Source organism: Podarcis erhardii (assembly GCF_964252035.2).
Source record: "Podarcis erhardii genome assembly, chromosome: 3".
NCBI classification, from domain to species: domain Eukaryota; kingdom Metazoa; phylum Chordata; class Lepidosauria; order Squamata; family Lacertidae; genus Podarcis; species Podarcis erhardii.
The window spans coordinates 13,342,122-13,354,124 of NC_138507.1; the positions used below are offsets into that span (position 1 = coordinate 13,342,122).

General features: G+C 40.9%; 1 protein-coding gene across 12 annotated transcripts in view; it reads left to right on the plus strand.

Moving 5' to 3' along the window:
* PLCB4 (phospholipase C beta 4) overlaps positions 1–12,003 on the plus strand; it is a 236,956-nt gene that overhangs the window by 79,600 nt on the left and 145,353 nt on the right. The window contains exon 1 of one of the 12 annotated variants that reach the window (XM_081856856.1): positions 6,055–6,199. The exons of the other annotated variants lie outside the window; for them this stretch is intronic. The gene's annotated coding sequence lies outside the window, so the exon portion shown is untranslated. Of the gene's footprint in view, positions 1–6,054; positions 6,200–12,003 lie in introns of those variants that run through there. 12 annotated transcript variants of the gene reach the window in all.

Sequence of the window (12,003 nt, forward strand, 5' to 3'; positions counted from 1 at the left end):
ACATCCTTTTCAATTCATTGTATATGATTTCCAAACCCAAATCCTGTTCTACACATTTACCTGGTATCTCCAGCTGAACTCTATGGGAGTGGCTTCAGAGTAGGAATGCACAGAGTTTCATTGTAAGTGGTTTACCTAAAGATACTAGAAGGTTTTGTGGAGCATGTGAGTTTTGTAGGCATCATGGCCAGGAGTGGGTTCTGTATGTATTTACTGTGTCTCAACCTGTACTTTCTACAAAAATGCAAACGCAACACACTGGCTAATAACTGTTAGTAAATATATAATCGGTATGATGTCATTCAAAATATACGAATAAGCCACTTCGAAACAATATATATATATCATACAACACATTTCACAAAATGTACAAGTAACTGCAAGTTGTTATATGTACCAGAGTCAAACAAAGATTCAAACAACCAATGAATAGTGAGGAACGCCAAACCGTTGGCGTATATTTTGTAAGATGTGTTGTATGATTATATATATTGTTTTGAAGTGGCTTATTCGTATATTTTGAATGACATCATACCGATTATATATTTACTAACCGTTATTAACCAGCATGTTGTGTTTGCGTTTTTTGTAGATTGTCACATTTTGCAACACAGGGGTTTGTGTTTGTTCAACCTGTACTTTAGCATTCTCAGTTTTTATCTGTCCGATATGCACGAGCGGTATTATGCATAAAATAATCACAGGTTAGATGTCAGAAGCAAATATGCACATTTCTTCCATCATTACCGCATAGGTTTTCTCCACTCTTTTACCTGATTTCTGACTTTTCACTTTGCATCCTTACCTCCGCCACCACTTGCAGGTTACGAATGTCCGTTGATGCAAAAAAGGAATCCTCATGTGATTGCACAGAAGTATGAGGATTCCTTGATTTTATGCTGTGGTTTAATGAATGTGGTTTAATGAATGAACGTGTGTACTAATGCTTGTTGGTAAGATGTAAAGCGGGGAAATGTGCCGTTTGGAAGTGCAGCAAACTCGGCATGCACAATGTTCCAAACTTAAGTCTGAAAATAACATAAAACATAACATAACATAACATAACATAACATAACATAACATAACATAACATAACATAACATAACATAACATAACATAACAACATAGAATGGCAGATTGCTAATGAATTGGTGGCACTGCAGATTTTGGAACTCAATTTTGCTCTCATATCTAAAAGAGAGATTCAGATGGGGCTTTTTTTCTGATGTGACTTGTTTAATAGGTTGAGCGAGCTACTCTAAGGTTAGGAACACCGTTAGATTAATTTCTACTATGTAGTGTTGCAATGATACAAACTGCAAGGACTTGAAGATGCCTTCCATATGCACTTTTAACCTGACACACGTATATATCATTTGCTCTTTCATACGGTCTTATACATAGTTCCATTCCGTTTATGCATTAAGCTGTATTATTATTATTATTATTATTATTATTATTATTATTATTATTATTATTATTTAAAAAATAATCCACTGTAGGACAGGGGTGGGAAATTGGATTTGGGTGGTGGACTGCAAACTTAACTGTCCTATCCTCTGCAGGACATATATGAGGGAGGGCGGGGCTGTCCACCTCTCAATCACCTAATGTCACAATGGCATCAGGTGAACTGTTTGTGCACAGTGCAGTATGCAAAAACCCTGACAATCAGCTGATGACGAAGGCTTGCAAAGTGTCGTGCACTGCACCATGTGCTGATGCCCAGTTGGTAGTTGGTGCTTTCAAAGTACAATGGTAGATCGGGTTACATATGCTTCAGGTTACAAACGCCGCCAACCCAGAAATAGTACCTCGGGTTAAGAACTTTGCTTCAGGATGAGAACAGAAATCGTGTGGCGGTGGCGGTGGCGGCGGCGGCGCAGTGGCAGCGGGAAGCCCCATTAGCTAAAGTGGTACCTCAGGTTAAGAACAGTTTCAGGTTAAGAACGGACCTCCGGAACGAATTAAGTTCTTAACCAGAGGTACCACTGTAGTAGGTGTGTGCAGAGCTTTGCACAGGTCTTTGCAGGTGCAACCCCACAGCCTTTCTCTTTACCTGGCCTTCCCTGTCATATACAGCGTCAGGTGAGCAGACCAGGTGGGCATGGCTTGGCCAAAATGGCCTTGCATTCCAAATGGGGGGGGGGCTGGCATGGCTCATTAGGTCTACATACCAAAGGTTCCCCATCTATGGTCAGAGAGTGGATTGTAGCATCAGATATCCTATATAATGTAAAGGACCCCTGACCATTAGGTCCAGTCATGGCCGACTCTGGGGTTGCGGCGCTCATCTCACTTTATTGGCCGAGGGAGCCGGCATACAGCTTCCGGGTCATGTGGCCAGCATGACTAAGCCGCTTCTGGCGAACCAGAGCAGCGCACGGAAACGCTGTTTACCTTCCCGCCGGAGCGGTACCTATTTATATACTTGCACTTTTGACGTGCTTTTGAACTGCTAGGTTGGCAGGAGTAGGGACTGAGCAATGGGAGCTCACCCCGTCGTGGGGATTTGAACCGCCGACCTTCTGATCGGCAAGTCCTAGGCTCTGTGGTTTAACCCACAGCGCCACCCGCCTCCCTATCCTATATAATAGGCAACCGCAAAAAAATAATAATTCAGGGTGCGTGCATTTTTTAAAAACAAACAAAGCCTAAAACTAATGTCAGACAAATTTAATGTGCCTTTTGCAAGGCTATGCTGATTTGATGGGGAACATTTTTCTGTCATGTCACCAACCCTGAAATGGGTTCTTTTCTTTCAGCTATATGACTACTTCTTCTTTTTTTAAAGTATGTTTAATCTGCTGAGAACTTCATCACAACAACCTGAGTTAGGACTGAGAGGCATATGTCAGTCTCAGCAGTGCAAATCTGGTCATTTTGTCTGGGACTTCACAAAGACCCGACTTTTCAAGCATTTCTGGCTTCAAGCTTTTTAAACAGTCCGCTAGATGTTGCCCTTCTCTCCTTAAACCGAATATTCTTTCCCTGTGAGATTCAAAAGGATGCTTTTAAATTTGTCCTGATTGTTTGCTTATTTGCCATTCCATGCCAGAAGTTTGTAGGCAGCAGTGCAATGCAACAGAAGTAGAGCATCCGAACACAAGAAGATACAGACTGTTCATAAATAAAATGATACCTCAGGGATTGCCCGAACCCTTATATTCCAGTTTGATCACTGAGATCACCTGCAGGAGCATCTTTGGTTGTTCTCCGAGTTGGTGAGGCTCATTTGACAACAGTGAGAAACTGAGCCTTTAGTGTCATAGGCCCAGTCCTGTGGAACACCCTGCCACTAGAGATTCAGTGCCAACTTTTAAATGCCTGCTGGAAAAAAAGGACAACTATTCTTCCAGGCATATGCAGGCAATTAAGAGTACACCCCCCCACAATGACCTGTTGGTGGTTTGTTTTAATTTCTTTTTGAACTTAAATCATTTCTAACTTTCTATAATTTTATTGTTTGGTTTTATGTTTCTATATTGTTGTAAACTGCTGTGATATATTTTCATGATATAGCAGTATATAAACATTACTCTCTCACACACGCACACTCGCAGCTTAACTGCAACAAAAGCAACTTCAGCCCTGTCACAGTAATGTCAGGTTAGGAAACCCCAGCAATGTTAGCAAAAACAATAAGAATTAAGCAGGGACTAAAATATATGATGTTCAGAATAGCATTATAAAAAGGTTAAAGGGTAATTTAAAGGCCTGGGAATCCAGTTGATTGCTTGCATTCTCCTGGGTTTTTCCTCCCCTGTTTCCCTTTTTTGCGTAATGGAGTTTGAGTTTATACAATGTGCAAGAGTTTGCCCATAGATGGAAAGAATATAAATTCCTTACCAGAGAAGAATGGCAGCTCAAGTTGATGGATTATGCCAAAATGGCTAAAATGACTGGAAGAATCAGAAATCAGGAAGACCAAAACTTTAATAAGGAATTTTATAATTTATCTTAAAAACCATTGTAAACAACTAAAATTGTTAGTAGGATTGGAATAACATTTGTTGTTTAATGGTGAATTTTGGATGCAATGGAACTGTAAAAGATTTGGATTATCATAAAAGATGCAGGAGGAAATGATTAACAATAGGAGGAGGGGGAAAGTCCAGGAGAGTCCTTGGAATCTTGTCTTGTTGGATATGTGATTGTAAAATTTTAATCTGAAAAACCAAATAAATAATTTTTTAAAAAGAGTTTCTACAATGTTCAGTAACATAGGAATGCTGGAAACTGCCTTTGGGCAGCCTCCCCAGTATTGTCTACACTGACTGACAACAACTTTATTAAGTTTCAGGGCTGTCTCAGGAGAACTTCTGCTAATGTTATGTTAGATAAGCCAATAGTCTAACTCTGTCCAGGCAGCCGTCTTACATGCATCCCTGTGTCCATTCCATCATTGGTGCTAAAGGGCATTTTGTAAACCTCTGACATATAAATATATTATTTGGGTGCGGGGGGAGGATAAGTGTTTTCAGCCTATTAGTATAATCGAGGCTGAAGCATTTTTGTGGAATGAAAGCTAAGAGTAGCATTTGTTTCTGTTTAGCGGTACTTGGGAATGGGAGCTTTAATCAGAACAGCTCGGCTGTGGTTTCATGCATTTCAGTAAATATCCTTTGAAACAAAACCAACGCTCTCCAGAATACTAGGGTCCCTTTCCTCCTTCCTTTCCCTTGAAGAGCTTTCAGAGTGCCAAATTACTGAGGTAATGAGCTTTGATACTAATAAGAAATCCAGGCCATAATTGAGGTATAGATTGAACAGTAGTGATTGCATTGATAATTGCTTGCGTCTGTGAGGAATATCCTGTGTAGCGTGAGGATTTCCTCCTCCTTTTTATGGTCTCGTAGAAGAATATCAGTGGTGTTGTTTTTCCCCCCCCTCCACAAAGAATTGCCTGTGTCCAGTGTTTCCAGGAAGTGTGCAAAACCTGTAGCAGCTTATTGCGTTGCCGATTGTGACAGTGGTGTTTTCCAACATGGTGGCTGTGTTCAGTGTTTTGGGCAAAATGGAAAGACTGTTTTGTGAGAGGGCACCACCCAGATTGCTTTGGCGGTGGAGACGGGTTTGTTTTTCTTCCTTCTCCTCCCCAAGAAGCTATAAAGAGGCACAGTGGATGTGTGAATGGGCATGGGAAATTTGTGTTGGAAGAGCGGGCAGATGGATTGGCCAGATTTTGGCCTTTGGAAACAGTGTCCGAGCAACTCGTGTCAGCAGTGTCGTTTTTGGTGATTTCCATTCAAAATAGCTGAAAAAAATTGTGCAAAAAAAAAAGAGGCAACCCTATTTTACTTATTTTAAGTTCCATGTCAAGAGACCAGGTTTATTATAATATGTGAGAATGAACAGAAGAATTGGTATAAAAGGTGGGTATAGAATTGGTCTATACCCACAGCAAATAGGAATATGGTAAGAACAGAGCAGTCTTGCCCTACCAGATGCCCACCAGATGTTTGTTATGTTTGCTATGACTCCCAGCATCCCCCATCATGCTGGTAGATGCTGATGGGAGCTGGACCATTTGGCTGGCTTTGAAAGAGAATCAGACAAATTCATGGGGTACAAGACTTATTATCAGTGGCTATGATGACTGTGTTTCAGAGGTGAAAGAGAAGAGCTGGAAAAATCAGTATACTTATAATTTCAAGTATGAGTTTTTCTTGAAGCATATTCTAAAATAGTTTTTGAGTGTATGTGTGTGTGTGTGTGTGTGTGTGTGTGTGTGTGTAAGAGGAGAGAATCTGACCTGTAGATTTATCCATAAACACCACACTTTTAATGATTTTATGGCTTCCCTAAATTCTGTTTAATACAATGCATCGCAGAAGCAACTAGAGACCTTGAAATTTAATAGTGTGAGAAGCTTTAAGTTACATAGTTCGGTTATGTCAAAGGGAAAAATACATGGACCTTTCCTTTTAAAAGGAAGTCAGAGAGAAGGGGGGGGGGTGGAATTGGAGAGGTAAACTCTCAGAGAACAAGGCAGATCATACAGAGGCGGGCAACAGCCTCAGCCATGTGATACACCCAGAGGCGAATTTGCAGCTCAGTCAACTCGGGCGGCCTTTTAGCTCAGTGACATTGGAATATTTTCCAAAGCTGTGTCTGCAAGTTCCTGGTCAAACCTTTTGTGTCTGTGTGAGGTGAAAAGGTAATCAGTCCGTGCAGCACGAGAGGCTGGGAAGAAAAGGTAAAAACGCAGCATCGTTTTATGTAACCCAGAAATTCATTTTCAGGTGGGCTTCCTAATTGCTGGAGATGTTTTCTTATGGAGCTGTTAAATGCAGCTGGTCTCTGCGTGGAAAATTAGGCACGGGTGAGGGAAGGAGGAAAATGACATTTCACGTTTGAGCGAGGCGTGCTGATTCCTTTTTTTTTTTTGCTTTGCCCAAATGAAACCTGTGTGCAGCTTCTCTTGGAAAGATATTTGGAACCGGACCGTTTCAGTGGGGGTCGGGCAGGGATCTCACTTTTGAATGGATACTCTGTGATGGGTCACAGGTGGACATGGGAGCAATGATAGTGCAACAAGGATTGTTATCTGAGCGGCCATTCTCTTCACTTCCCCAGCCAATAAATAACAGCTTGCTGACGTCTCTTATTTTCTGCATGCTTTATTCCAAGGTTGGGAAGCCTGTGTCACTCCAGTTGCTATTGGAGTCCAACCCCAGCCAGCCCTAACCAGCATGGCAAATGATTTGGCATGATGGGACTTGCAGTTCGGCAAACATCTAGAGTGCCACAGGTTTTTCACTCCTGTTTATACAATGTCTGACCTTGTCTCAGGGTGTCTTGTACAACACTAACCACAACTGCTGTTTCCTAAAACTTAACTGAGCCGCTAATATTGAAGTGGATATGGTTTTGGTTATGATGAAGCAGATGCACCTCAAAATGCTTTTGACAATGTTTCCTGTTTGTTTCGGCGGCTGTGAAGGTTTGGGGTGAACAGGGAAGCAGGGCACTGATGTTTCACATCGAGGCAAGCAAGGAAGAATCAACTGAGCCATAAGCTCAGTCAGATCTCAGCATTTCAAAACCATGAAGGTAGATGCCCTTGGTTGAAATTATACGAGGTACCAGAGATGGAAAGAAGATAAAGTCCCTACCAGAGTAGAATGGCAGATCAAGTTGATGGATTATGCCAAAATGGCTAAAATGAATAATTCCTTTAATAAGGAATGGGGAAATTTTACAGTTTATCTTAAAAACCATTGTAGTGTTAGAAGGGAATCTTTCACCCAATGTAGGGCTCAAACGTACAACCCTGGGATTAAGAGTCTCATGCTCTAATGAATGAGCTGTCCAATTTGCAATGTGCACATGTGTGATGAAGAATAGAAACTCAAATTCAAGTGCACACACATTCTAACAGGTTGTTGCTTTTCTGGGGAAAAAAATTATTTGATTTTACAAGTGTAGAATTATAACAATACAAAATACATACCCATATTTAGAGATTTCCCTGAATCTCCAGACTTTCCACTCTCCCCTCCGTGGGTCCTATTATCAACCTTTTCAAGTGCATATTATTTCATAATCCATTTTTTACATCTCTCCATATTGTCCATGATATTTGCTACATTACAAGTGTTATTAAATCCTGCGAATGTTTTCATCTGCTTACAGTGGTCTCCTTGATAAATTATAAGTTTTTCCCATTCTTTGTTGAAGTTTTGGTCTTCTTGGTTCCTAAGCTTTCCGGTCAGTTTTGCCATTTCGGCATAGTCCATCAGCTTAGTTTGCCATTCCTCTGTGGTAGGGACTTTGCCTTCTTTCCATCTTTGGGCTAGTAGCATCTGTGTGGCTGTTGTCACATATGTAAAAAATCTTTTCTGCTCCTTTGGGATGTCGGAACATACAATTCCTAGTAAAAAAGCTTCTTTTTTATTTTTTATAAAGGTTATTTTAAACATTTTTTTCAATTCATTATAGATCATTTCCCAGAATGCTTTTATTACCTTACATGACCACCACATACGGTAGAAGGTTCCTTCCTTACATTTCCAGCAGATTTTTTTACTTGTCTTATACATTTTGGGAGTCCTATACCAAAGGCATTTTGAAATGACAAAGTCGTGAAAGCGATTTGCCAGGAAGAATGACCCTGTGGAGGCATCAGTCCTCTGTGTGAAAGGCACTTTTTGGGGTGTGTGTGGAAGATGGTTCATACCTCTTGGCCCACCCCAAATGTCACATGGCCCACTGCAGTGCCAGATTTACGTCTAAACTAAACAAGCTATAGCTTAGGGCCCCACTCTTTTGGGGGCCCCCCAAAAAAAAAATTAAAGGAAAAAACACACCTGGATGTACATTTCCAAAATATAAGATAAATAACAAATAAAATAAAACCTACATACAGCAACAGTGTTTTGTGTTGTGTCAGCTCCTATGATGTAAGTAATGGGCCGCACCTGCTAGCCTGCTCCCTAAAATATCACTGGTTTGCTCATTTCTATAAATAGGGTGCCTACATTCTGCATGGACTAGTTGCATGGCAACATGTGCAAATGACTTTAGATACCTATTAGGTCCATAAATTACCATATAGCATATATTCAACAGAAAAAACAGCAACAATTTATTGTTGGCAAAGGACAGCTGGACATATAAAGGGCCCTATTACCTTCAGTAGCTTAGGGCCTCATCAAACCTAAATCCAACCTTGCCCCTCTGCCTTGACCCTGGGGTTCCTGCACTGTCCTGGCTTCACCCCCTCTTACCCTTGCATATTTGGCAAAAGTCCTATGGAGAGTCATCCTCTATGAGATGAAGAACCCTAAACAATTTGGGAAGGGGGCTAATGATTTACCAGAAAACATTGACTGGTATGGAACCAAGGGAAATGTAAAAGTGGAGTATTTTAGTTTCTCAGTGATAAAATACCAATTAGCCCTCCAAAAAGAGATTCTGCTATTTTGTTTGTGTTTTTTGTCCTTGTGCATTAATATACCCCCCCCCCGAATTAGGCTTTCAGGACTTTACCAAACTTAGTGACACTGGTATGTAATTATTCAGCAGTGGCAGATACTGTGACCACCCTATTTGGGTTCAGTTCTGAAATTATTAATCTTGTTTTTGCCTGTGTATAGTCTTAACTATGGATACCAGGGAGCGCCACTAGACTTGGCTGAGTTTTTTAAATATCGTACAACACAATAATTCACTATAAAGTTGATTAGGGTGTAATGCCCTGACTCCCGGCCCAACAACATTGCGAGGCTCATGACATATAGTTCTCAAATTCCTTAAAAAATAAATTAAAAAAAGCTAACTGGTGAGATTAAATAATGTAATGCTAAACTGCAGACCTATTAGGGTTCTACAGAGTTCAGGTTTGACATGAGTTTGTTTCTCATTGTGACAAATAACATTTCAGTCCTGCGTTTTCATTCCAATAATCAAGTTTGGTAAAGAGGATGTGGAAGCTTGCCAGTCTTCTTGTTTTTCTTTTGGAGAATCTGCAAGGACAAACTTCAGGTCCACAGTGCTCTTATGTGAACCTATATTCCAGCTACATTTGGAATATTGTGTCATCTCCTCTCAAAACGAATGTCCTAGAGCTGGAAAATGAACAGAAAAAGGGACCCAACATGTTCAAGTTTTAGGGTGGCCCCAGTTTCAGGTCACCATGTTTGTGATTTCAAGAACAAAAAGGGTTATGTGGGTTATTGTTTCCTTTGTTCATTTTCTTTCTTTTTAACCATTCAGAGATTGTGAATAACTAGTCACTAACTCATGGTCTAAACCACAGAGCCTAGGGCTTGCTGATCAGAAGGTTGGCGGTTTGAATCCCCTTGACGGGGTGAGCTCCCGTTGCTCGGTCCCAGCTCCTGCCAACCTAGCAGTTTGAAAGCACGTCAAAGTGCAAGAAGATAAATAGATACTGGTCTGGCGGGAAGGTAAACGGCGTTTCCGTGCGCTCCTCTGGTTCACCAGAAGCAGCTTAGTCATGCTGGCCACATGACCCTGAAGCTGTCTGCGGACAAACGCCAGCTCCCTCGGCCAGTAAAGTGAGATAAGCAACCCCAGAGTCGTCCACAACTGGACTTAACAGTCAGGGTCCCTTTACCTTTACTTTTAACTCAAGGATGCAATGCACATTGATCACAAACTGCTTAACAGTTCTACTTTAAAATAAAACAGGAAGAAAGAGGGAGAGCTTTCTGATCGTAAAAATGTAGCATAGCTCACTTGGGCCGAATGTAGTTTCTTACCAGAACGATCTGACTCTTTGTTACGTTGTGTATTGATTGGCTTGTTTTGCTGTGGATTCAATCTGTGCTTAGTGGTTTGGAAATGAAATAATCTGCATTTCCTTCCATATGTGCCATAAGTGGTTTTGAGGAAATTTGCATAGATATTTTCTGAGATCAGTGTGTTTATCTTAAAGCATCGTTTCTTTGTGTACTAAAGTTTTGCATGACATTCTCATCATGGCCTTCAGTTTTACTTGGAGCTTGGTGTCTGGAAAACATTGAGCATCACGGGCCACATTAAACCATATCTGAAAACAAATGATGGTTTAATGTAAATTTGCAGCATACTGATGCTGCTCAAAAATTCTCACTCCACTCTGCTTCTCCTCCTTCTGCTGTGCTGCAGATGAAACAAGCCAGATTTGGCCTGTTGTGTTGTCTGAATCTGGGTTTGTGGCTTTTTTTCACTTCAGGTCTTGTTCTTAGCTTTCCACTTATCATTTGTTTGGAGAGAAACAAGCTTCACACACGACAAGCCGGACTCTGGCTTATTTTGCTGCAGTGCGAAGTCTTTAGCAGCTTGTCCTAGTACAGTCACATTCAACCATAGGTTTGTTTACAACGAGGGTTTAATGTGGCATTGCCATCAATTGCCATCAATAGGCAGGTATTTTGCCAATATATGGTGAAACAAAGGAGCAGAGAAGTCCCGCCAAGGTCTCAGAGCTAGCAAATTCTAAAGGCTGAAGTCAATGTGGTGGCAACTCTAATTTAAAATTATTTTGTAAACTTACATTTACTCAATTAATTTCATTTCACTAAAAGTGCTTTTAAAAAAATTTCAGTATTGTAAATTTGAAAGTGTAAGGATGTGCCTGTGTAATTGGTTTTGTAATTCATAAGGACATAAGAGGAGTTCAGCTGAACCAGTTGCCCACAGGAAGTCTCCTCTCAAGACCTGAGCCCCATAGCATGATCCCCATTGGTGATCACTAGCAGATGGTATTCAGAAACATATTGCCTCCAACGGTGGAGGTAGAATGCAGCCATCATAACTAATAGCCATTTGTTGGCATCTTGCATGCTATTATGGCAGTATCCCAGGTACCAAGGAACCTGGGAAATGAAGTTCTCCATGGCATCTGAATCCATTTAGAGGAATTCAGTCAACTCAGAATTTTATGTCCAGGGCATCTTGTATCTCAGATATGGATGAGCACATATTTCAGGTACAAAGACCCTCTGAGACATCGCAGATCTAGGGCCGCCTTTCTCAACCTTTGAATTCCCAGACGTTGCTGACTACAACTCCCATCACCCCTTACCACTGGGCCTGCTAGCTAGGGATGATGGGAGTTGTAGTCGAACCACATCTGGGGACCCAAGGTTGAGAAAGGCTGAACTAAAGTATCCCAAGTTTGTACTAATAACCTAGACACCTTGGCATGTAGCAGCAGGGGTGCGGCCATTACAGCATTTAGGGGGGCAGAGAGAGAGAGAGAGAGAGAGAGATGAGGACACTGGCTTGTAGTGTAATAGGAATGAAAGAACAACAACATTGAGGTGGTTGTTAAAAGCACGACAAATTTGTATTTCAAACTAGGTATTTTCAGATTTCAGCAATGTAACTGGTATAAGCAAATCAATACAGAAGGGGTCAAATAAGCCAAAACATAGAAACAAACTGTTTTGTACATGAGGATTATAGTTTAAGTATGCAGTGACATTGCGTATCTAACCCACCAAATGCCTTAACTTATCCTTTTAAAAGAAAATATGCTTTAAACATATTTCA